Source organism: Mastomys coucha, unplaced genomic scaffold, assembly GCF_008632895.1.
Source record: "Mastomys coucha isolate ucsf_1 unplaced genomic scaffold, UCSF_Mcou_1 pScaffold14, whole genome shotgun sequence".
Lineage (NCBI taxonomy): Eukaryota > Metazoa > Chordata > Mammalia > Rodentia > Muridae > Mastomys > Mastomys coucha.
The window spans coordinates 134629414-134652835 of record NW_022196896.1 but is presented as its reverse complement, the minus strand read 5'-3'; the positions used below and the strand labels follow the sequence as shown (position 1 = coordinate 134652835).

The 23422-nt window shown below is 41.6% G+C and overlaps 1 protein-coding gene across 4 annotated transcripts in view; it reads right to left on the bottom strand.

Annotated features, from left to right (window-relative positions):
* The window catches only part of Dlgap1 (DLG associated protein 1), a 791008-nt gene extending 768858 nt beyond the window's left edge, over positions 1-22150 (bottom strand). For all 4 annotated transcript variants that reach the window (XM_031368694.1, XM_031368695.1, XM_031368696.1 and 1 more), the window contains exon 1: positions 21546-22150. The gene's annotated coding sequence lies outside the window, so the exon portion shown is untranslated. The remainder of the gene's footprint in view (positions 1-21545) is intronic.
* Positions 22151-23422: the final 1272 nt, after the last annotated feature.

The following is a 23422-nucleotide window of genomic DNA, read 5'->3' as shown; positions in this document are numbered from 1 at the left end:
CAACGACACAAAGTGTGGTTTCCATCTAGGATTTTAAGAGAGGCAGGAAAAAAATTCATCCATACAATTCAAGCTAAGATCTGACTTTTGAGTCTAAAGTGGTATATAGTGTTACACAATTGAAAACACATAGCTTATATTAGTGGGTACTCTTAATCCTGGCTTCAGCATGTTAGTAGTTACTTTGAGTGATGTGAGCAAGTTGTTTAGTTCCTTAAGCTTCAGTGTGCTCATCTGTAATAAGGTACCAGGAATGGAGTAATGCTCATTGGCAGCATTTTCAGCTCCAGCCTAATATAATTCTACCTCATTTAAGTTTGCTCCTGGGAGCTTTTGCTTGTCCTAATAATGTGACATTCACAGAAGTATTCAATAGAAGTCAGTGACCCAAACAAAACTTCTAAATTCCACCTAACTTTGACAAGTTTTGTTTTTAAGAGGTTGAAGAGAAAAGGGTAGGTACACTGGTAGAAGGACATTAAAGAATACAACTATTTCACTTTTTAAATATTAGTATACTAACCATTTTCTAGCCAACACATACACAGCAGTCCTCATGGGATTTAACCTCTTATCCTAAAAAAGTAAGAAGAATCTGTTCTACAAGATGACTTGGGGTTTGAGGCGATTATATGCTCATCACCCAGAATCATTGGATGACTGACGGACTTCCTATTGGATACTCTAGGCATTAACTTTATACACAAATATGTGTCTCTCATGCTTCTTTTAGTCACTTTAAAGAAGAATGGCTAATTAATATTTACTTCATGTTACATTAAAAATGTGTGTTTGTGTGTATATTGTACAAATGTGTATAAGTGCATATTGTATGATATGCAAATATGTATGTTCTATAAATGAGTACATTGTATATATATAAGTATATATGTCTGTGTGTATGTGAATGTTGTATGAATGTGCATGTGTATGTCATATAAATGTGTGTATGTGTATATTATGTGTGTTTTATATATTATATATATGTATCTGTTATATAAATATGTGTATGTATATGTGTATGTTGCATATGTGTACATATATGTGTGTTTGTATGTGTGTATAGCTATGTGTGTATATGTGTATATATGTGTATGAATGCATGTGTGTCTATGTAATATGTTTTATAAGTTTGTATATATGTGTGCTTATATGCATTTATGCATGTGTATATGTATATATGTATGTGTGTACTGCATATTGTATATGTGTTTGTGTGCATATATGTTTGTGTATATGTGTATGTGTGTATACATGTATGTACACTTATGTCCATATGTAGGTTTTATGTAAGTTTATATATATGTGTGCTTATGTACATTTATGTATGTATGCTATATGTGTTTATGTATGTGTGTGTTTTATGTATGCTGTATGTATGTTACATCCATGGGTAATTCTGTATATATGTGTATACATGTATGTGTTTGTGTGTTTATGAATGTATGTACATGTGTATGAGGAGAATGTTTTGAGATATTCTCTCAGTGGTTTTCAAGTGCATGATATTTCATGTGCTTTTTATAATTTTCCATTTATTTGTTGATTGTTGTGGGGACATACTTAAGCCATGGTACACATGTGCATATCAGAGGAGAACTTGTAGGAATTAAATCCTTCCTTCCATCATGTGGGTTCAGGGGGTGAAACTTAGGTTGTCAAGCTTGGCAGCCATCTCCTTTAACCACTGAGACTCCTACCCATTTGCCCCTTGTGATGTTCTAAATGATATTCTATTGTGTAATGAACAAAATCAGATTCTTCAGTGCACATGCTCAAGTTCCATCCCATCCAGCCACAGATCCTATGGTCCAGCTTCACAGACTCCTAGTCAACTGGTCAGGTTCTTCCACTGACTCAGCCTTTAAGCATGTGTACAGAGGTACACATGCCTCCATAACAAAGGCAACCTAAAAGTCTTGTAAACACTTCTCCCTTCATACTGCCTAATAAATTAAAACTTACTCCATGCTCCCACGGCACTTTATCTCTATGACATAGCATTTTATTCTGTGTAGCATCAGACTACAATGTAAATGTGTCTCTCCCATAAGAACAAGATGCTCTGTCTGAACTTGCAAATCTGTGAGTATAAACTACCTGTTTATGATCTCTGATCATCAAGGGTGTGAGCTGACACTCACAGTTCAATACACTACATTTTCTGTTCTCTTGATTTATTGGTTAAGGTCTTCTTTATTTTTTGAGATTTCTAAATTCTAAATTTATAAATTTATAAATTCCCTTTCTCCTTAAATCTGTTTGAACTGTAATGGCATCCCCATTTCTTCCCGTGAGCTGCAGAGCCTCCATCTCCTTGTTCACCTATCTTGGATCCCACATTCTCCCTGTTTGTTCTAACATTATCCTCTGGTGTGTCTAACTTTCAGCTTCTCTGAAGTAAGAACACTGTATCTACTGGTACCAGAAAATGTTCTTTCTTCTCAAAGGATGTCATGGAGGGAGAACATAATAGAAAAGCCTTCAATATTTTATACCAAGAATACACAAAATACTTCTGGAACTATAAGCGACTATATGTAAATCTTCTGAGGGAAAGCTGGGGGTGCCTCAATCTGTTCTTAAACACATTTGGAGATCTGTCATACAGAAAATGAAGCCAGGACATCCTGAAGAGAGGGCACAATTGTGGTGAGACACTTCATAAAACATAGTGCTATCTCAGAAATAATGAGGAAGACAACCAGAAGTACAAAATTCAGTAAGGCTAAGTGATGCCAGGAGTTAAGGCTGCAAAATTGTAATCACCAAGTTAGAGAAAAATCCCAGTGCCATGGACACTTCACACCTCAAGCTTTATCTCAGAGATCATCGGGGGTTAGACAACAAATGATTCAATCTGGGAACCTGAATAACTTTTCAAAGTGATTTATAGAATAGAACTTCAAAACACAATTCAGAGAAGGATCAAATTGAACACCGGGTGTTAAGGTGCTCACTAGTTTGCTGGGCAATAAGGAAATTGAAGGCATCCAGTAAGTTAGGAATTTCTAAGAGATAGAAAGTTTACTTGAGAGAAAGCCAGGTGTTGAGTTAATAAAACTTGATGTGTTGGTATGGGGGAAGTAAAGATAGAGGCTTTCTCTTCGAGCTTCTGGCTTGAGCAAATGCAGAGATAATGGGTAGGAAATAGAAACTACAGCCTTGTTGAATGCCAGCCAAGATACTCTCAATAGCGAGAATAATACAGTACAGTGAAATAAAAATGAATGAAATAGGAGTTGGGAAAGACAATTTCTAGACCCAGGAAAATAATTTACAAGGTGGAAAAGAGGGGAGTAAATTGAGTCGGGTAAGGGAAAATGGAAATAGAAGAGGCAAAAGTGGTCAATCAGAGCTCAATCCTCATGCCGAGGGAGATGGAAAATTCATGTGAAATTACCATGATTTAGTAGCATCTGTAATTCGAATTGAGAAAGAGGTTTGTGTGCATTTGAGTACAATTGCTCCAGATGTTCTAAAACTTCCTAACTCTTTAATCACAGTAATATAACCATTCTACAAAAAGGTAATGCTGGAGAGATGAGACCCACTCAGGTTCTGAGTCTTTAATCCCCTCTCACTTTCCCAGCACACAGGAAGTCAAAACTGCGAGCATCCAGAGCCGAGTTAGCAACATGTCACAAGCATGGGGACGGGGAGAGCTCATGATGATGAGGACAGGCTGCATGTGTACCAAGAGCTCAAAGAAGAAGCATGGACTTTAAATGGGGAGATGTGCATGCGCTGCTTGTCATACATAATATAGGTTTTGTTACTAGAAACAAAGAGAATACAAGGATATGTAGCAAGAATGATAATCTGTGATGTTTAATTTATACAAGAGTATTTGTTAATAAAAAAGTTGTAACTCAGAAATATTGGTGAAAGCACAAGGAGGTAGTGATCTACCCAGAAAACAATCATGGTACTTGTAAGAATCTCTTGCTGTAATTAGTGATTTTTATTTTTTGTATCAAACAGTACACATTTTCAATCAGGAGACCTGCAGGCAGAGGTACACAAAAGTAAGTACGTCATGAGAGATAAGAATCCAAATGCTAGTGGTTCTGAGACCTTGAGGTATAAGGTAACTTGTACCTGGAGAACTGCTGAAAACACTGACCTCTGGAACTGCCCTTAGATTCTGACCTGGACCCTGAGAAACTGTACTGTACATTGTCTTGGGTGAGATGCTGCTGCTAGTCAATGAACTACAGTGGAAATCACTATTCTGAATCTTTGGCTCTCATCCGTGGATTCTGGCTAGAAAAACTGGTCCAGGTGCATAAATATTCTTATGGCTAAAGCAGCAGACTGTGGAAGTAGAGGGATCATAGTTATATGTTTTAGAGGATAGTTATATGTTTCCTGGATAATTCAATGTGTAAATGCGGCTCACAGTTACTAATGCACATGGACATAAGCTTAAGTAGTAACTGTTGAAGTCTTTTTAATTCAGTAAGACCTGTTCCTGAAAGCATGCTGATTTTTTGAACTTATGGGTTATATTCAGCCACTTTTCTGATAACAGTGATGTCACAGGTTTTATGTAAACTTTGAAGTCATATTATTGTGCCTTTGAGTTGATACATGTTGAACTGAGACTCTGAGAATGAAAGCATATTATAAGTCTCAGAAAACTGTTGTTAGCAACATAATGTTGGGAAGACATGAGCTTGAAGATAGTAAGCTTCCAAAAAAAATGACTTAAAAGGTTTTGGGAAAATCCATGCTTTTACCAGTGCCTTAAAGGTACAAATTTTATTCTGTGTCAGGGCTGAAAGGTGATTCAAAACAAATTGATGGCATTAGAAACAACCTTCATAGAAGCTTAGCGAGAAATATTGACGATATTTAACTCATAAAGTGCAAAATGATCAATATTTACTACCATGCACAAAGCTCAAAAGGACTTCAACATAAAACTGGATACAGTAAATCTAATAGAACAGAAAGTGGGACATAGCCTCGAAGGCACTGGTACAGGGGAATGGTTCCTGAAGAGAATACCAGCGGCTCAGGCTCTAAGATAGACAAATGACAAATGAGACCTCTCAGAACTGAAAACCTTCTGTAACACCAAGGGCACTAACAATGGGACAAAATAGTAGCATGCAGATTAGGAAAAGATTGTCTCTAATCCTACATCTCACAGAGGACTAATATCCAAAATATATAAAGAGCTCAAGAACTTAGACTCACATAACCCAGTAAAAAATGGAGTACAGAGCAAAATAGAATCCTCAACAGAGGAATATCAAATGTCCAAGAAGCACTTAAAGAAATGCTTCACATCCTTAATCATTGGAAAAATGTAAATCAAAACAACCCTCAGATTCTACCTTACACTAATCAGAATGGCTAAGATCAAAAACTCATGTTACGGTGTATTCTGGCAAGGATGTAGAGACAGGGAACATTCCTCCATTTCCATTTCTGGTGGGATTGCAAACTGGTACAACCCCTCTGGAAATCAATCTGGCAGTTTCTCAGAAAAATGTAAATAGTTCTACCTGAAGACCCAGATATACTGTTCCTGGGCATATACCCAAAATATGCTCCACCATATCACAAGGACACGTGCTCCACCATGTTCATAGCAGCCTTATTTGTAATAGCCAGCACTGGAAACAATCCAGATGTCCCTCAACTGAAGAATGAATGTAGAAAATGTGGTTCATTTAAACAATGGAATACTACTCAGACATTAAAAACGAGAACATCATGAATTTTGCAGGCAAATGGATGGAACTAGAAAATATCAAGGACATTAGGGGGAAGGGGGCAGGATCAGGTACAAGAGAGAGGCCCAGAGGGATAAGAGAATAAATGGAAATATGCAACTGATGGGGGTGGAGCATGGGGGGAAATCCTCTAGAAAGCTCCAGAGTCCTGGATGTGAGAGGCTCCCAGGACTCAAGGTTGGTGACCTTAGCTGAAATGTCTAACAGTGGGGAGATGAAACCTGAAGAGACTACCTCCAGTAGACAGACAGGACCTCCAGTGGGTGGATGGGGTCACCAACCCACCTACAAAGCTTTCAACCCCAAATTTCTCCTGTCAAAGAGAAATGCGGGAACAAAAAATGGAACAGAGACTCAAGGAAAGATCATCCGGTGACTGGCCCAACTTGAGATCCATCCCATGGGAGGGCACCAAACCCATTACTGACACTATTACTGATGCCATGTTGTGCTTGTAGGCAGCAGGGCTGCTCTCTGAGATGCTTTACCCAACAGAGGCAGATACAGATAACTACAGCAAAGTATTAGACAGAAGTCAGGAACCCCTGTGGAAGAGTTAGGGAAAGGATTGAGTGAAATGGGGGGACTGCAACCCCACAGAAAGACAAACAGTATCAATTAACTAGGTTCCCAGAGACTGAGCCACCAATCAAAGAGCACACACAAGATAGGGCAAGCAACCTCCGTCTCCCCACCCCTCAGGCACATATGGCTGCCTTGTCTGGCCTCAGTGGGAGAGGATGTGCCTAGCCCTGTAAAGACTTGATGCCCCAGGGTTGGGGAGATACCCAGGGGGGCACCCTCTCAGAGGCAAAGGGGAGGGGAGATTGGGAGAAGAACGCAAGGGAGAATAATTGTCATGCAAAAAAATAAAATAATATAAAATAAATAAATATTAAAACAAAATGGATTTTTTATTTGTGACTCCATGGGGACAGTAAGGACATGATAAAGATCACTTGTTCTTCCACCATCTTTGTGAATCCATCTCATTGCAGCTTTTGTTAATGTACAGGAGCAAAGCATCTCATACCAAGGTTTATGTGTATGGGGATGCTTGCATATTCATTTTTCTTCCAAGAAATTAATGTTTAACATAAACCACAGCACCACTTTAGTATTTTACAAACAACTAGAATAACCTTGCTCTCGAGTTGAGTAACGACACTGATTTGCCAATGTCTATTTAAAGAGATTGATGTTTTAATTCCACCAGGCTGAACGGCAAAGGAGCCTAGAGATAAGCGGCTGGCAGTGTTCAGGAATCTGTAAGGAGGGCAACTGGACACCCTTTGCTCTCTCTCCCTGGCTAGGCAAGTCCTTATCTGATCTTGTGGAGGTTGTGTCAGGCCAGTTAATTGTGCTCTCTGAAATTATGTCTTTATTTGCAGGCTAGGTCTCTGCTTGTGTCCCTTTGTCTTTGAGGCCTCTACTTATTTACTCTCAAACAGATTTCCCAACAGGAAGCAGAGAGCTGAAGCTTCCCTACAGCTGACAGATCCCTCCCTGGAAAGAAGACACTGGCTTTTCCAAACCTAGCAGATGGTTACACCCCTAGAAGTTTCCAAAGAGATTCACCTCTGCCATGCAGGATCTCTCTAACAAATGGAAAGATACACACAGAGGGAAGGCAGGCCAACGGCAACCTGCTTTGTTCTTGATTTCATCAAAATAGCCCATGTCCCAAAATAAGCCACTAAAGCAGGGACTATACAAAAACCCAAGACTAAACAACAATACTTTTGAAAACTGGCATTAGAGAAGGTAGCTTCACTTTTAAACTAGAAGCTTGGGATTTGGGCATCTGTGCTGGTTTATCTTCACTGTCAACTGGACTGGACACATGCTCTCTCACCCTCGAGCATACCCATGAAGACATTTCCTGAGCGGTCTCATGGAGTAAGGAAGGCCTACCATGAGTATGAGTGACTCCAATATATCCGCCATGGGGACTGGATGAAAAGGAACACTGCAGACCTGCCTGGTCCTCTGCTTCCTGGGGTTCCCAGATGGGAAGAATCTGACCGGCAGCTACTGCGACCTCTACCACAGACTCTGACATACCCTCCCTGCCTTGGCAGATGGCACCCTTTCAACCAGGAGCCCACCAACCAGGTTAGTTATCACCAACCCAGAAAAGTGACTAGCAACAGCATCTTAGTAGAACTAATTTCATTTCTGCTATGTCCTATACACATGTATGGCAACAGCTGGAGGGAACTAAGGAAAAAATAAAGTACCACTTTATAAAATGTTCAAATAACCACCTGCTGGGCCATGCAAGCTTCAAAGTGAAATAATTTAAATCCAGAAGAGTATGTGTCTTTCAGGCAGCTAGTAACACATTTCTGATAGCTATCAATTTTGCAATATGATAGCCTTTTAGATTCCCACTTCTCCACTTCACTCTCATTTATATCACTCAAAACTGGGCAATGGGTTAGGCACCAGGGAAGCATGGATCCTAATGTAAACCCCAGTCAATTATCAACTCCATTGGCAATAGTTCTGAAATCTAAGAAGCTAGTTAGTAAACTTTATCACTTTCTATTTAAGGCTAGTGTGAATATAAAATAGTTACTGATATAATGGGCTTAGTATATAATACAGATCCAATAAAACATAATGTCTATTATTATCACTGAAATACAAGTTTTGCAGGAAATGTCTCTGATGCTACAGTTAATGATGTACTGGGATATCAAAAACCAAAGTCACATGAATCTTGTGGTCAATTCCTGGGATCCACAAACCCTGGTGGCAGATGTGAACAGATGAGTTCCAGGCACATCTGGGCTACCTAGTGAGCTAATGTCCAAGCTAAGCTTCCAAGGCAGATTGCTAAAGGGTTGAAGACATGCAGCTCAGTGGGAGGAATGTGCCTAGCATGTGCAACAACCTGAAGTCAATCTCAGAACTTACAAACAACAGAGCAAGAACACTAGAACAGTAGGAGAAAACAGAACTGAATAGTTAGACCAGTGAACACTGCCTCTGAGCATGCCTACTACTGTGAAAACAGAAAGGAATAAAATGGTACCACCAATGAAAAACCCTCACACTTCCTGTAGAATCTTCTCACATCCAAATCTCAGACACACCTAGTGTAAAGGAGAAATGAGACTTCACTTTTTCACTCATGGTAAGTAATCTAATCCCTCCTAATTTCACTACTACTTATCCATAGATGTAAGAAGTATGTAACCACAAAGTATGTTGTGGTTACCCATGTCTGTCATCTCAGCATTGAGAAGGCTAAGGCAGGGGGGACAGCTGATTAAAGTAAAGCTGGGGCTACATAAGAAGACCATGTATCCAAAATAAAATAAAAATACAAAGACATATGCATTGCATTTCATCCCAACCTGTGTAAGTACCACAGCTCTGCAGGGCCAGATTTACATCTTTTGTTACTATTTTACTATTATTCAAGGCTAAATTAAGAGAATTCAGACCATTGAATAACACAAATATTTGTTGAATAATTACTGTTAATTGAATGAAAAATATAGAGATGGACGAATGAATAAGTAATGATCCATTTTACAGTGGGCATCTTCAGAGTATGCAATAACAGGGAAAGAAAGATTAGGAAAAATTTACTAAGCACACCTCTACTGGGAACTTACTCATAAATAACCCTACAGATACCATGGCTGTGGGGACAGAGATACCTGAAGCAACAGCAATGCACTGACCTGCACATGGCTTTCACTCTGTTCTTGTATAGATCTGGACAATGATAGCTGATGAAGGAGTGTTGCATGGTGACCTCACTGACAGAGCCAGAGCAATCCCACTCCACAGGAGACATTATGACAAGTGATGATGGTCACAGTTTAGAATGGACATTTTTCATAAACTTATGACTTTCACTTGTGTGTTTTTATGTTGTTTATAGATGATGGGTCAAAAAGAGCCTGGGAACACTTAGTTAGAAGCTAACTCCTCTAGGAAGCATCTTCTCAAATTGGAGGAACTACTGAATCTAAATATACTTAGCTTTTGTGGTTCCATAAAAATTTTACAATAAGATTTGTATTTCTTCAGTTACTCCAGGGTATGCACTCATGTCTGAAACTTGGAGCTAGGAGCCTTAGATGAGAGACAACACTCATTTTGTTTTGTTTTGTTTTGTTTTCTGAGTCTTCATCACCTCACAAAGTATGATCTTTTCCAGTTCTATCCATTCATCCGCAAATATCATGATTTCATTTTTCTTTACTATTGAATAGTATTCTGCCATACTGTATTTATATAACATTTTCATTAGCATCCATTGGTTAAAGGATATTTATGTTGTTTCCATTTCCTTTAACATGGCTGAGCAAGAATCCATAGAGTATGCTGTCAGAGAAACTGAGCTGACTGAGCATGGGACCAATGGAGATCTGGGGGTAGTAGATAGGCCTGTCTAGATGAGCAAGCAAAAGCTATCAGACTGCAAGAGGACCCTCTACCATCGAGGAGCTACGTGTCAACAGGAACGATTTGCTCCATAGAAATCAAGACACAATGGCCCCTTCCTGCTAGCTTTTCCCATTCCCCATATCATATTTCACCTTAGGAAATATACCTTCTCACCAAAGTCATTAAAATTTACGCTTTAGAGCCAGGTAGTGGTGGCACATGTCTTTAATCCCAGCACTTGGGAAGCAGAGGCAGGCAGATTTCTGAGTTCGAGGCCAGCCTAGTCTACAAAGTGAGTTCCAGGACAGCCAGAGCTATACAGAGAAACCCTGTCTCAAAAAAACAAAAAAGAGCTGGGCGGTGGTGGCGCACGCCTTTAATCCCAGCACTTGGGAGGCAGAGGCAGGCGGATTTCTGAGTTCGAGGCCAGCCTGGTCTCCAGAGTGAGTTCCAGGACAGCCAGGGCTATACAGAGAAACCCTGTCTCGAAAACAAAACAAAAAAAAACAACAACAACAACAACAAAAAAAAAACAAAAAACAAACAAACAAAAAACAAAAAACAAAAACAAACGAAAAAATTACACTTTGGGTATTGCTCCAGGTATACCAAACTGTTCTGTGAGAACATCTTCTCCTAACCAATTTGAATCTTCCTCAGAGAGAAAGTTACATCTGACTTCATTGGCATCTCTTCACGTCAGATAACACAGTGTCCCATAGCGCTTGGTTGTAGGGCTGTAGATGCTACCTTGTGGATTCACAACGTACACCCTGTGAAACTGAGACAGGAAAGCTATATCCTTACCAGTACAAAGACCACATTGCTCGGTGAGCACCAGCTCTTATTAATTGTTTAACAAGGCATTGTTGTTGTGACTGGGTGATAAAAGAACATGAAATAATCAGATCTGGGGTGAGCCTTTAGTAGGAAAAGAAAGGAGTTCCACAACTAGACAAGTCACTTTTAAGCTCTTTATTCAGTATCACTTTGATGCAAAATAGATGGCTGGTAAGTTAGTTCTTGTAGATAAAATACACTATTTGGAACACATTTTAATTGCTCACCATGGGTCCAGCTTTGAACTTGATACTTTCTACAGGTTGGCTCATTTAATCCTTTCAAATACACTGAAATCTAAGTTTAATGATCCTCATTTTTCAGATGAGGAAACCAGACTTAATGAAATTAGCTTACACAAAGCCATGTAGTTAGTTAAAGGGACTGGCGTAGTGAATCACGCTTGTGAAGAGACATGGCATTTTCTACAGGGACATACTGAAACAGTGGCCAGCGTCAAGAATCCGCTGACCCACTTCTAATTAACATCTCAAATTTTATCATTTCAGAAACTCAGGTCTAACTTCTTCTTATTTATAGGAAATATCCAGTCTAAGTATTGCAAACAACTGATAGCTTTTGTACTCCAAACACACTCAGAATTTCAAATTTGAGTATATTCCAGTAATACTCCTATCCCAAGAACCTCAAAATCCAAGCTTCCCCACAGCACATGTCATCTTCAATAAGTAATTGCCAATCATCAAGAAACCAGCTGTTACCCACTAAAACCACTCTGATACATATTGGGCTTAGGCCAGAGATACACAACTACATAAATTAATTCATCACTGAGGCAAATTAATATCTAATGGTGTCCACATGTATAAATCTTAACATAAACGATCCAGTTTAATAAAAAGGAATTAAGAAGAAAGTTCTAGCTAAAAAGGCCATAAATGTTTCATATGAGAGAAAATATTTGTCTGAGCTCTAAAACAATCAGTTTTAAAAAAGTTTGCTCATGGCATGTAATTCACATCGAAGAAAGAAAGAAAGAAGAGAGAGAAAGAAAGAGAAAGGGGGAGAGAGGGAAAAGAGGGAGGAAGAGAGAGAGAGACAGAGAGAGGGGGGAAGGGAATATATGAGTCCTAACTCCCCTTGGCATGCTGTGGGAGAATCATCTGCCATAATTTGTCAAATAGGAAGGATATAAATAGAGAGTAGAGAAACAAATAAGGAAGAGCAGAATAGCCAATGGCAAAGGACTAATTAAGAAGTGGTGCTAAGTAGCAAAGGTGGCCAGGTATGCCCTTGAGTTCATGCCTCAGTAATATCTCTGAAGTCACACTAGGGACAACACATGCTTAGTTCTTGGGTAAACGAATGAGGAGTAAGAATGAATGTGCTTGGAAGTCTCAAGTCTCATGAAGACTTTAGAAAAATAAATCTTGCAAGGTATTCTGAGGTAAGCCTGTGATCCCAGTATTTGGGAGACAGAGGCAGTGGATTATGAGGCTGAGGCCAGTCTGGGCTACATTGTGAAAACCCTATATCGTAGATTTGGGGTGGGGAGGAAGGAAGAGAAAAGCTGAAGGAGAGAGGAAATGGGAGAGAAAGAGGAAGAGAGGGAAGGAAGAATAGAAGGAGATTGAGAGGGAAGAAGGAAAGAAGAAAATGAGCAAAGAAACCTTGAGGTCAAGAAATACTGTTTGAAGCTTCTGTCCATTCCAGACATAAAATGAATTCTTGATGTTTGTCAACAGAAGAATCCATAAAAATCCACCAGTCTCTCTCTAACTTAATGAGGAATAAATTAAGAGCAAAACAAGTATTCATCCTTCTCAAATTTGGGATGTAATTAAAAGTGACCACAGATGTTAATGTTTTAAAGAACTCAATGTGAAAGTAGAGCTTTAGTAGTTTAAAATAATGAGAGGAAACTTCTTTATTCCTTTAGAAGGTTCCCTAAGCTACCTACAACAGGGGATGATCAGACCTGCATCTTGCAAAACTTAAAACATTTTACCACAAGACACCATCACAATAAAGGTAAGCCACTGAGTGAAGACCATTGAAATTCATATTACTGAGAAAGAAACATCTGCCATCCAAAATATCTAAACCAATGAGTTTCCAGGAAGAGCAGTAAGAGAGTAGACATTATATGTGAAAAAAAAAACAAACAGAAATCTAAGTGCCAATAAAAAGGAAAAACTGGTCAATGTCCTTAGCAGTCTCTGCAGGAAAAATAACGCTACACCAAGATACCATCTCCCATTCACAAGATTAGCAAAGTACAAAATGCCTCACCAAGTGTTGGCAAGAATATGGAACAAAAAGACTCTTATAGATTGCTGGTTGACTATAAATAGGTGCTACCAATTTTGGTAATCAGGCATAATCTGCCAAGTGTGCAGGTAAAATGCTTCCTCTTGCAATTACTCTCTCAAGCAATGCCCCAAGGAGCTCTCTCCTTTGTTAGCATAAGGAAGAGCTTTTTAGTTCAAACAGCATCCTTATTTGGAAGCAGCTTAAACACCAGTCAAGTAAAGAAGGCCATGTTAATCATCATGTAGCCATAGAATAGAAGATTATGGAGCAGTAAAGACAAGCAAACTGAATGTGAACATGGAAAATTTCTGAATGATAAAAGAGAGGTAAGGCATATGAAGAGTGACACTATTTTACAGAACCTGAAATCCAGACTATTGTATTGTATGTATATTTGTACACAGCAAAGCATACAAGGCACAAGGGATCGGTAAGGACACAATATGATGTACAGAGAACGCGCAGAGGGATGAGATGTCTGGAAGATATCAACAGCACACAGGACCCTGTGTAAATAGACTGCTCCATAATCTGGGTGGTAGGCATGAGGTATTTGCTACAATGTCATTTAAATTTTTGGATGATGTAAAAATATTTCACTAAAATTTTAGTAATACAGTATTGAAAATTTCATGACTCAGATATGAGAGAAAATAGTCAAAAATCACTAGGAAAAAAAACAAGACATTTTGTTCATCTTTATCTCCATACACCCACCTTTCAGAAAGTTCCCTAAGATACTGGTCTAGTTGTTGGAGATGTCTTCTTTCAAGTGAGTACCTCTTCCAATAACTGTGTATTTAGAATCCCTGAGTGACTCCTAGCAAGTCTAATCATTCCTGTACAATCATTAAGTCCTCTCTTTGGTAGGTGTATATCACAAGTGTCAACATCCTGAACTGAATCAAATTCATCAGTACAAGGATGAAGGACCATTTCCCCCAGACCAGGAACATATACTGTCGCATGTCTGTAGACATCTTCCTGAGCCTGCAGGTCATTTTTTCCTTTGACTTAATTCCTACCAATGCATGAGGCTCTTGCTTAAGATATTCTTCTTTAGGAAACACCCCCATAATGCTTTTACTCTTTGATAAGCCCCACACATACATAGGTGGGAGAAACAAATTTAGAAATATGACTGTTGGTTCTTTATGTTGGGTCATTTGTCTTTATTACCCCATGTATTATTGCTCATAGTCCCTACATCTTTTTGTTTGTTTTGTTTGGATATCACTCTGTAGCCCAAGTTAACCTGAAACTCATTATGTTCTCAAGAATGACCTTGAACTCATGACAATCACCCTGTTTCATCCTTCCAATATTTTCCATTATTTAATCTTATCTATCCTCTTGATTATGCTGTTAAATCATTTGAAATATATCTTGCCCTTCTGTGTTCTCCATAGTAGTAACTGCTCAACAGATGCCACATATACTCTATTTGATATGACCAGTCATACAAACAAAGGTCATGTTCACCTTGACCTTCATCTTTCCTCATAGTTAACCAAGGCTGCACTGTGGACCTGGCATCTACAATGGCTTGCAGTTGGCAGGACAGTATATCCAGGATGCTGGTCTATCTCCCTATGGCTTTCAAATATCCCAGAAGCAGAGACTGGGGAGGCACAAACTTTTATGTCTAATAATTAAAAACTTATTTTAAAAATGTTCATTGAAGAAATACTTAGAGGGCTACACTCTCACTTAGTTTGTGATGTTAGATTTGAATATGATCCATAAAAGCAGAGCATCACAGTTTGTTATGAGTGCTTACATGGAACTCAGTCTGAAGGAAGTCAGTTGAAGCTGAATGATTGTCTCTCGTGGCTGTGCTATGGTTCATTCTTCCACTCTCTATCATAGTTTGCTTCCTATTGCTGTGACCAATGCAACCAGACAGCAAGCTTGGGGAAGAAAGTGTTTACAGTTCCATGTCACACTCCATCAATAAGGAAGGACAGGGCAGAAACGCAAGCAGAAACCTGGAGGCTGGAACAGAAACAGAGACCACACAGGAACAATACCTCCACCTTGTTCCTAGGCTCACATTCAACTACCTTTCTCATCACTCCTAGGACCACCTGTCGAGGCACCACCCAAAGTGAGCTGGACCTTCCCACACCAACAATCAAGAAAATGACACTAGTATAGCCTAAAGGCCAATCCAATGGTGCATTTCCTCCTGTGATGCGCTATCCCCTCCTGTGATGCTCTATCCCCTCCTGTGATGCTCTATCCCCTCCTGTGATGTACTATCCCCTCACATGATACACTATCCTCCTGGTGTCTCTAATTGGTGTCATCTTCATAGAAGGTACTTTTGTTTCCTTCCATATGCAACCTTATAGACACTGCCTCTGTTATCCTGTGAGCTTCTGGGCTTCAGAAAGAGAAAATCACATATTAAAATGAGGCACATATCTGCCAGCCTCCCCACTGTGGGTGACAGGAATGAAGATCTGAAAGGTGAGGCAAAAAGAAACTGGGTAAGCCATTGATAAGTTTGCTGTGCATACAGAGGAAGAAAGAGAATCCTTATTAATTATTATTTTACCTATAACCTTACCTCATTCCATAAAAAGACTGCAGACTCCTCCCTGCCTGGAAAATATAGGCATTGCTATGACATATTGGCCATTCTGGGATCATTTGTCTCTTTAAGGTATTATTCAAGTAAGCCTAGGCCTAAACATTGTGGAATCTGATACTGCAAAGTGAGCTGTGCAAAAACAACAAAACACTACCTTTGGAGTTATGGTGTCTGCACGGCTGGAATAGGGCTCCATACTCTCTTGGTCACTTATTCAATTATTCAACCATTCACCCAGCTGGTATATACTGACCATTTACCAGGTGCCCTGAACTGTGCTAGGCATCAGTGGCATTGATGAATGTGCTCTACTTAGCTCTTGAGGTCAAAGGAAGCACAGTTCTGTGGAGAAGGTGGCCATCCAATCATACCATCACCAGATGACAAGTCCTTATTAACTTTAAAAGGATGGTGAAGAGACGACACAACTGTCACACTGTATCTAGCTGGAAAGCTTCACTAATTAAATGACTCTTCAGCTGAGGTAAAGGAAAGAAGGAACAATTTAAGAAACTGTGCTTTAGGGAGAGAGGGAAAAGACTTCATCACCGTTGAACCAAGGGAGCCTCCACTGAACTGCCCAGGCAAGAGTTCACTCCGTAGAGTTCCAAATAAGGTAGGGCTTCCTGATTCCCCAGATGCCCTCCATGGTTAAAGAGGAAAGCACAGCCTTTCTTGAAACAATGAGAAGGTTGCCCTGCATTCTGGCTTCAGGTATGAAGTGAAATAGCAATGAAGAAGATGAGTGAGTCCTGCTGTCTTCCTAGAACGAGGTATGATGAATCCCATCAAAGAACAGCTGTTCGCAGAGTGAGAAAAGATCAAAATGCCATTTTCCTCTTTCGTGAAAGGCAGCATGTGTTTTTATAAAGAAATCTGGGTGATATCTAGCAGGGAAATTTCTCATCCAGAAATAGACTTCACACTGACTTTCCACTGAAATTGAAACCAAGACAGAAAGAGGACCCAGGGAATGGGCAGTAATCGTGAGGTGAGAATGGGGGTTAATGCCAATCTGACTATCACATACTCAAAAGCACTTGCCAGCAGTAGAACTAACAGAGAAGTTACTCTAGCAGATGTTTTCAAATTAGCTAAAACCATGCCACAGAATAAGGCGGCAGAGCTGGAAATGTGCCCAGAGAGCCCTTCTCACAAGCCGCCTGAGGGAGCCCTTTAAATGTCTCTGAACAGTCTCGGTGCTGAGATTCAGATTCAAGGCTGGGGAGATAAGCCAGTCACAGTACAATCCCTCCCTTTCTAATTGCTTAGCCATGGCTTTCACTAGCTAGATGTGCTGCTGAATATTAAGGAGACTCAGCAAGGTTGGGCAGCTCCAAATGACACACTTCATAGCTTGGCTTTGTATAGTTGCTTACTAATCTGACCAAAAACACTGAGAGAAGACAGACAAATTGTCAGTGACAACAGATGCAAGTTATAAGTGAATAGGAAAATAAATGGTTTCCTTTCTGACAAATTCTAGGAAGAGGGAGGAGTTTGAGTTTACATTTTTCTTTATGTATTCAGGGTATTGCTATTCAGTTTGCAATCAAATGCAAAATACTAAAATACAGAGACACACCCCAGCCACCCTGGCTTATATCATAACTAAGTATCAGGGTGAGGGTCTTGAGGGCACTACTTTTCCTAATTAGAAAATTACTTGTTTCCCCGTAGAAAATAGTAAATATCAATCAGAAGTCATCTGAGGATGAAAATCTCCACCCAGCCTCTATCACTTATAAGATGATAGGCTGGGAAATTGTGTCAGCACCTCTGTGCAAGACCAACTTCAGAACCAGAGCAAGGAACAGTGGGCCTCAGAGGATGGCCATTCACCATTCAAACTGCCTGATATACACATCCACTTTGCTGTTATTGTTCCTCCTCCTCCTCCTCCTCCTCCTCCTCCTCTTTCTCCTCCTCCTCCTCCTCCTCCTCCTCTCTTTTTCCTGCTCCTCCTCTTCTCCATCCCATTTGCTGTATAAGTTTGTACACTCAGGGTTACAAAGAAGGAAGCTGTAAATATAAACTATAAGAAATGGAAGTGGGTTGGAGAAAAGGTTTTGGTATCTGGCAGTCTGTCACTACCCTCTGTGGTTGTTTAAAGAGGACATTAGAAGGCAACTTGTAAGTATTTTCTGGGGAATGTTTCAGGTTTTCTAGCAACAAATCTTTGAAGACTCCTTACAGAGTCCAAATCTAGGGGAAATAACCTTCATCAACAATGAAAAGGAATCAGACTACACAGTCTCCTGTTTTGAGGGGCACTATAATGAATCTTTTTTTGGAAAACCGAGAACTTAGAGCCCTTAGGATTCTGGGAATAAGAAGCAACCCAACACCTGCGGTGTTTCAACCTCCAATGTTCTCAGAAGCACAAAAATTTTCTGGAATTCAAGCAAAAGGCCTTTCTGCTATAATATCCATCTAATTTTTAAAAGATTTACATTTATAATTGTGGGCATGTGTGTGGGTGTGTACACCTGAGAGTCCAGTAGAGGGCATTGGAGTCCATGAGTTTGGAGCTGCAGGCTGTCCAGTGTGGGTGCTGGGAACCAACTACAGCCCTTGCAATAGCTGTGTGTGCTCTTAACCTACTATGGCTAAACTAACAACAGACCAACATATAATAGGAATAAATTATAATTATGGGAGGTCACTATGGAGTTTTTAAAGATCTTGATTAACATTCTGGTTTTAATGGTGATTTTTAAAGGGAAACCAACCTATCAGTGAAAGAGAGAAAAGAAATGAGTTGACAACTACATCATTTGCTTAAATCGGGACATGTACAATTTATAAAGGAATGACATCTTCAGGAAATCTTCCAATTGGAAGCCTCTTGGGTGAAAACTAATCCTTTGCCCTCTGAGACAGGTTAACACAATTGAGGAGAGTAGTCACTAAAGTAACACAATGTGAGTTTGAGTTGATTACAGAAACAATGAGCAGCATTTTGCTTTCTTTCTCTATTGCAAAGTATCAAGGAAATGATACATATATATAAAAAAAAAAGAAAACAGCCAACCAGATTCCACAAGAGTTTCTTATTAAAAAAATACATATTGTGGTGCATATCTTTATCAAGCTGTGGTCACACTACTACTGTGCTGTCCCTGGGTTATTTATCAGACAATCATGTCTGTTCAGTGTTAATTTTACACAAAATATCAGTCATAATGTCTATCTGGAACAAATGCACACACTTAACAGATCCAAGTCTCACTGTTTTTGTCCCTAAATCTGGGTTCAGTGAGAAATGTAAATCACCACAATTTAGAAAGCAAAGCAAGTGGGTTTGTGGTATTCTCTGCATAATATTTTGAGGTACTCTTTCCACTTGCTTTGAATGATTGCTCCTGTGATTCATAATGTTCTTAGTTGGTCCTTCCAGAATAAGATGAATCTGGAGGGAGAAATAAGAGGAACCAACTACAGCCCTTGCAACCGCCCATCCAAGTCCCCACAGGGAGTGTTCATGGCCTTCCCTCCAAGCATAAGGGCTTGAAGATAATTGGGAAAGTTTTGTCAGTAAAGTACTTAGTGATCTTTCAAAACGTCTGTTCACTTTGCCAATATTTATTTTTTTAAAAAATTCATACAAATATACAATATATTTTGGTCATGTCCCCCTCCCACTCCCTCCCTATGTTACTTATATTTTATTTAACAGCAAATCTTAGAATCACAGAGAGAGAAATCCAAAAGTGATTTTTAAAGCTTAGCCTGCATTTGCAAGCGTTTCTCGTGCAAAGTTACTTACATTCTCTCTTAAGCAAGTCACTTAGGTTCAAAGAATGTTCACAGAATTTCAGACCTAGAACTTGGAATTAATACTTATGGTAGTGATTTGAGCAACTTTAAGCTGAACCATCAAATCAAAAAAAAAAAAAAATGGAGAAGCAAGCTATGGACACCAGATTTCTATCAACCTCATTTCCTTCCAACGTTTGAATTTTCTGGGCCCAAACATATTTTAAATTTTTAAGAACTTAAATTCTAAACATGTTTTGAATGTATTGGAATACCTTTTTAACAGCGTTCTATGAAGACCATTTTCCTCTGGTATTGTATAAACTCGAACAGTAGAGTCATTCCTTGCCTGCCTGTCATTTCCATCTAGATTGGAATAGACACTATTGTTATCTGCACAGAATGAACAGAGCCAATAGCAAGTTGCTTCCTGAGTCTGAAATTGTGATATAAATAACTGTCCAAAAGATGTTCTTTACTGCACCTCCTTTCTGATCTAAAACAAACAAACAGAAACAAAACAAAAACGGACAGGGCGGCTGTGCCAGATGTTCCTTTTCTGACTTATAAGCTCTAAGCATTCGTTATTCCTAGTTGAATGGCCCATCATCTTCTTCTTCTAGGAAGTCATTCATGAAGACCACAAATGCTAGAGAGCTGTCTCTAATTGTGACTTTTATTATCCATCTTGTAATTCTGGCGGAACTTCATTTGCTAGGCCAGGAGGCGTGATTGGCAGCCTCTGGGGGCTCAGAACCAGTTTCTCTTTGAAGAGTTTTGCAGGGGGCGGGGAGGTGGGGCCATTCATTAGAGGCATAACCTTTCACCAGAAAGCGATCTGGTCCTCCTAGGTATACCACCTGCAACCCCTCCCGGTCCACATGCCTCCCATTCTCAGAAAATTCCGCAGCGCTCCAGGCCAGGCAAGGGGTGAGCAGGCATCCTGGGCCAGTGAGACGCCCTCCGGGCACAGGCGCTCAGTGCCTCTGGGGCGGGCATACCGGGCCCCTTCCCACGGCCTCAGGAACAACATGAAGACTAGAACCGCTCGCTCTCCACGGGTGCTGAATGCGGGGTCTTCATAGCCCTTAAGGTCCCCCTCACAGCTGCAGCCGCCCCTCCATGAAAGTGCATTTTGTTATCTGGCCCAGCCCGGAGCAATGAGAGGTGCCCATTAGTCCCGGCTCCAGGGCCACTGATCTGGTCCTCTGAATGCAGGCTCTCACCGCCCGCCACACCACGCGATTCGCGGGCAGTTGGCCTCAGAGACTCTCCGGAGAACCCCCGCCCCCGCCCCTTTCTCTCCTCTGTGTGTGTTTCTCTGTGCCAGTGTCTTTGTGTCTCTCTTTCTCTGTCTTTTTTTTTTCCTTCTTACACACACAGAGAAGGGGTCGCTCTTCACAATCAATGCCAAAAATGTCACACAAAAAGAGTGCAACAACTTGCTTTGCAAAGGACTGGGGAGCCCCTGGCGAAGTCCCCTGCAGTGAGCAGCTGCTTTTGCCTGCAAGGTGCTGAACCTGGTATGAATTTAACTGAAGCTGATAGAGACATAGGACCCGTGTTCTTGTCCCCTCCCTCGCCCCTTCCAGAGACCCTGTCTCAGTTAAAAATCTGTCCCTTCTCTAACACCCCAGGGAACTGCGAAGATCCTACACCCGGGGAAAGGTATGCTGGTCCCCGGGAATCCCGGGGTCACCACGGGGACCAGACGTGCTCCCAGGGCAGAAGTCATGAAATTGAGAGTGCCGGCCAATGGCCAGCAGAGGTGGCCCGCAGTCCCTAGGATGCGAGGGCTGCCGCGACCTCGCAGCGGGAGGTGAGCAGCAGCCACCCAGCGCGCCACTGCTGCCGCCGCCGCCACCACCGCCGCCGCCGCGCACGCCCCAGCCCTGCCGCGCAGCCCGGCATTGCCTTACCGCCGCCCGCAATCCGTCCCTCGCTGGCTGTGTCCGTCCGTCTGTCAGTCCGTCCCACGAGCCTCGGAGCGAGGACCAGAGCAGTGGTCCCACGGTCCCGGACGCCTCTCAGCGAGATGAAGGGAAGGAGCCCAAGCAGGCGCCGAGGTCGCTGCAGCCGCTCGCGCCGCCGGTCCTGCCTCTCGCCGCCGGCCGAAGGTGGCTGCGAGGCCGTGTCCTCGGGTTTGCGGCGCCCGGAGCGCAGCGCTCGCCTCTGGCGCGGAGGCTGAGCGCCCGGACGCGGCGGGCAGGGGAGGCGAGGCTGGGCTGGTCACCCGCCCCTGGGTGCATGTTAATACGGCGGGGAGGAGGAGTCCTGCGCTTCCTCCGCCCAACCACCGGAGCCGGCGGGCGGGCGGCGGCCGCGGCCAGAAGCCAAGCGCTCGCACCCGCTCCGGCGGCTACCAAGTGGCCGCTGGCCTTGGTCCTGGCCAAGGCACGGGCGTCCGGGGCCGCGGGGAGGCGCTGGCGGCTCCCGGAGGGTGCGCTCGAGCCCGCTCAGCCTCTGTTGGCAAGTGCGTCCGCGCCTTCCCGGGAGCGGACGCCAGCATCTCAGCCGGGAGCAAGGGGCGGCCACCGGCTAGTGGGCGTGACCTATCCGTACCCTTGCGCAGCGTCTTGGGGGGGGAAGTAAACTTCCGCTCCTGTCTGCCCAGCGCTCCTTCCTTACTCTGCAATTCTAAGTAGAGAAAGCAGACCTCGGAACAGGGTCCATCCACACAGACTCTGTCTGAGAGCAAATGGTTGTTGGAAAGGTCTCCTCTCCATCCTCGGAGCCCACTGTAGAAGAAGTAGGTAGCCCTTGAAGAAGTAACCGCTTAGGAAGAGACACATGGACTCACACACATCACAGAAGGCTTCAAACCTGGCACCAACACTCAAAATCCTTCTTTCTTGGCTACTCAGTTTTCCTCATCTTTACACCATCGGCTCTTGGACACGTTATATGGATTAGATTAAACAATGTGATTTTCATTCATTCGCTATTTTAACGAAAGAAAAGAAGAATGAATTCCATTCCTTCTGTTCTCTGGCTTTAGCAATATTCTATACCACTAAGCTCGGGAGGAAGGAAGGAAGGAAGGAAGGGAGGGAGGGAGGGAGGGAGGAAGGAAGGAAGGAAGGAAGGAAGGAAGGAAGGAAGGAAGGAAGGAAGGAAGGAAGAAAGGGTCCACCATCATCACTGAAGGACCAGGGTAATAGACGACAGTTAGCTGAGAATTTAAGAAATAAATAAAACAAAGACCAACAAGTCATTCAATTACGAACTCTCACAATGCTGTGCTCTTCTCAGAACTACACTAGGCATTAAGTATGACACTCAGGATCAACACTAGCATACTAAACTGGTTAATTGTGGCTAATCGCTATCTTCCCGTTTCCTTCCACCCCCAAAAAGAAATGGCATGTTCACAGAGAAAGCCCTTTGTTCTTCAGCTCCCAGGGACGACATTATGATGAAAAGTATATAATCTTCTTTATGTAATTGTACCCAGAAAGTTAGAAGACTTAGCATCTGTTTTGTGCGCTATCTAATTATAAATATTAATAGAATATTCTTTTAAAGAAAACACTTCTAAAAATGAACAGAAGTGAAAAGCAGTTTCCATAAAAATATGACTCAGATAAATAATCTCCACAGTTTCGCTAAGTGATTTTCCACTAAAGAGAGAGAGAGAAAATTAAGCTACTAAACAGAGGTGAACTCTTGGCGTTCTAACAGATATCCCCAGCCAATTGAAGGATGGCAATGTAGGGATGCCCAGCCTTCCTATCTGGCTTCCTGAAAAGGCCTCTGAAAAGTCTTCATAATTGGAAAAGGGCAACTATAGGGCTCT